We start from the raw sequence: 3,588 nt of genomic DNA, 5'->3' as shown, positions 1-3,588 counted from the left end.
TTCCTGGTGTTTTATCTAACATATTTGAACTTTCTAGATTAGAAAGATGCACACATATTTTTTGGATGATTCTAGTGTTCTTTGAATACTCAGATAAAGCAGAAACATAGGATGTAATGATGGTCTTCAGGAGAGATTCAAGAGCAAGAGTCAGAGTCAGGAATCCTGTCCAGATCCCAGTTCCTAAGTAATACATGATACAGGGGAAAACACTCGAAAGTTTTCAGAAATGTTGGAGAGATAAGTTCATTCTTTCTTTCTCAGAAGAAAAGTAAAATCTCTGTTATATTTAATTTATCAATTTTTTAAGATAGAGGCTTGAGCCAATGGTTGTTAAAGGTACTTTCCGCCGAGTCTGATGACCTGAGTTCAATCCCCACAACCTACATGGTGGAAAGAGAGAACTGACTCCTAAATGTCACCTGCTACTTGCACATAAATACAGTGGCCTACAGTGGCCTGCTCATGCCTGCTCATGTATCACAGCATAATACAATAAATAATTGTAACAAACAAATTTTTAAGAAAGGCTTTGAAAATGTAGCCCATTGTGGCTGTTCCTTTACATAAATGACTCATTTAGATAACTCAGCAAGCCTCTGGGATTGACACTTCTGAAAGAGAGTTGGTTCTAAGGCAGCGCTGTTAGGTGCACTATATGTGCATATACAAATATATGCATTGCTTATATCTTTACTTCTGTTTTCAAGAATTATGTGCATGCATTTCTATTGTTTTACTCCTTCCCTTCTGAATTCTTCCTAATCTTAAGGTAAAGACCCTCCTCAGAGAATTTAAACTTAGTTTGTAGGTAAATGTCTAAAGTCATACCTGAATTGAATTGCTTGTCAGTTCTGTTTGTACTGACCCTGATGCTAATGCTTTTGTAGCAGGGAACAGATCTGCTGAATGCTAATGGATGCTATTGTGACTGTCTGGAACAACTGTACATTCCATTCCAGAGATGTAATCATGACAACAAGGTGTCCAAACAGTCAGTACTCCAAGGCCGTATCCTCTATTAAAATTGTATGCTATATTTTTCTTAGTATAAGGCTTATTTTCTTCCCCCTCTTTCTTTCTGTTTTGTAACAAATTGAATTTCTGGAGTAGTTGATATACAAGCTTTTTTCCCCATTGGATCTGGTAGTGATTGTGGAACACTGCACCACCCCGCAAACCAGCAGTTCTCAACCCCTTTGGTAACCTCTATCTCCAAAAATATTTCCATTACAATTCATAGCAATAGCAAACTTACAGTTGTGAAATAGCAATGAAAATAATGTTATGGTTGGGGGTCACCACAACATGAAGAATTGCATTGAAGGGTCACAGCATTAGGAAGGTTGAGAACCACTGTCTTAAATGTTGATTAAATTCTCTGAAATGAAATCAGTCAATACAGGATTTGAAATAATTGTGAAGAAAGAGGCCACTCAATTCCTGATTTCTGTTTCAAACACAAGGGACCATTCTTTCCATATTTCAAAAGAAATTCAAAGGCATCATCTGCAGGCATTAGGCTCCAAAGTCATTTACCTATGCAATAGCATCTCCAGGTAACACCCCACCTTGTTTTCAGAATTTTGAAATACCATAGCATCTGTTGCTTCTGAGTGGTCCTCAAATGGGATAGGTTCTTTGATGAGGTGAGCAAGTGTTCAGTTTTCATTAGATGAGAGCCTTTGTAAACAGGCTTTTCCATTACCTGCCAATGCAAGAAGAGGTGATATTTGGCTATCGTCTGTTGCGTGATACACCACTCTAAGCATGGAGGCTGACAAATATCAACAGTGTGTTATAGTTCCTGTCATGATAGTGCTACTGCCTGGGTGTTTTGTTTTGTTTTTACTTTAGGTTATATCAGTTGAGGGTGTGGGATGGTCAAAATATCAAAATCACTTTTTAAATATAACCAGAAGGTGATAGACACGGCTGCTTCTAAACTCAGCTGAAGCTGACATCAGGGAGATTCATTCCACCCACGTGGGGCCCTGCACAACTGCTTAGTTAGGTTCCAAAAATGAACCTTCTAAGAGGCAAGGAAAAGTTTGGAATGCTACATTTTACTTCTGCTTCATTTTGTCGCTCTCAAACAAACAGTAGACCAATCCAAATTCCAGGAAAGGGGAAATTAATTTCCTTTCTTGGTGAAATGAAAGCAAAACTACATTCAAAGGACATGTGAAGTGGGAGAATTGTTGCTGCCACCCTTGAAATACATTGCATTCTACCACAGGCACGAACATGAAGCACTTTATCTGCCAGTACCATAGAAAGACTCCCACCATTCACTTCCTATTTCCACTCCAAAGCTGTCAAGCTTTCCTCTCTCCTGCACATCTGTATTCTGTTGAGGATTGTTGAACAGCACATTATTTATTTTTTGTAACAGTCATCTCTGTAATGGAAGGAAAGGAGCCCTGTTGGCTGAGGTAATAACACATTCTTAGAAGCATTAGCCCATGCCAGACATTTTGGGTAGATTGCTCATATTCTCCTTGAACACAAATCCTTTAAGAAAGGCATCATAGGTCCTCTACCCTGTTACAAAAATGCTGCACTGACATAAGGAGATTTGCTGATGAGTTCCAAACACGACAATGTGTCTCAGTCCAGGCCTCAGAAGCAGGAAAATACATTAATCTTCAAAAATGACAATTTTGATAAGAGTGTTCAGACCAAGAAAATTAATGCAAAACTTCGTGATGGAGTATGTCAGTGCTGCAAAGAAGTTCTTGAGTAGTGTGTGAAATACAGCAAATATAAACCGCTGTCAAAGCCTAAGAAGTGTGCTAAATGTTCACAAAAGACAGTGAAGGACTCTTTCATATGACATGTAGACAATGTGCCTGTGAATGGGGAGTTTGTGCAAAATGTGGAAAGAAAGAAGTTATCGATATTCCCTTCAATGAAGAACCAGAAACTTCAGCAAATACAGGAAATCAAGGTTTTAACCATAAGGAAGGTACAAAAAGAAGGAAGATGCTGATAAGGATTCGGATGCTGACACTGACTCAGATGAGGAGGTGGAGACACTCGAGTGACCTGCAGAGGACTCAGCAGGCACATTGACATCCTAAGGAGGGGGTCGGAAGGGCTGTTGAAAATAAGCAGAACTGGCTTATGAGCAAAAGAAATTATTTATAACATTTGAATTACAAACTTTCAGGTTTTCACGATAAGACTTAAGCTGCATATACAGAATATTGTGGAAACACTTATTGTGGCATGCTGTATAAATTATAGATTATTTGTTTAATTAATTATTTAGGAAAACATCTAGAAAGGAAAATCCAACATTCATACTAGAGTGAAGATACATGTAGTACCTGACACTCCTGTGAGGTTCTCCCACATAAGCTTATCTTTCCCAGAATTCCATTGTCCTGAATTTATTATTGTTGCCAGTGTTTCTCAGGCTGTACAATGAACTTTTCCATACTCTGTACCTACATTCCCAATTTTAGTGTTTTACTATGTTTTCTTTGTGTCAATTTCCATATATGTATATATGACATGTATGTAGTTATACGTATGTGTGTGTATATTTGCTGAACCACCGAAATAAATGTGAAACCTTGGGGG

General features: G+C 38.2%; 1 pseudogene; it reads left to right on the top strand.

Annotated features, from left to right (window-relative positions):
- Positions 1 to 2,584: 2,584 nt before the first annotated feature.
- Positions 2,585 to 3,047, top strand: LOC121139779 (annotated as a pseudogene).
- Positions 3,048 to 3,588: the final 541 nt, after the last annotated feature.

The sequence above is a fragment of the Mesocricetus auratus genome, unplaced genomic scaffold, assembly GCF_017639785.1.
Source record: "Mesocricetus auratus isolate SY011 unplaced genomic scaffold, BCM_Maur_2.0 Super-Scaffold_100003, whole genome shotgun sequence".
Taxonomy (NCBI): Eukaryota; Metazoa; Chordata; class Mammalia; order Rodentia; family Cricetidae; genus Mesocricetus; species Mesocricetus auratus.
Note: the sequence above shows the minus strand (reverse complement) of the source record. Positions and strands in the feature narration are given on the sequence as shown.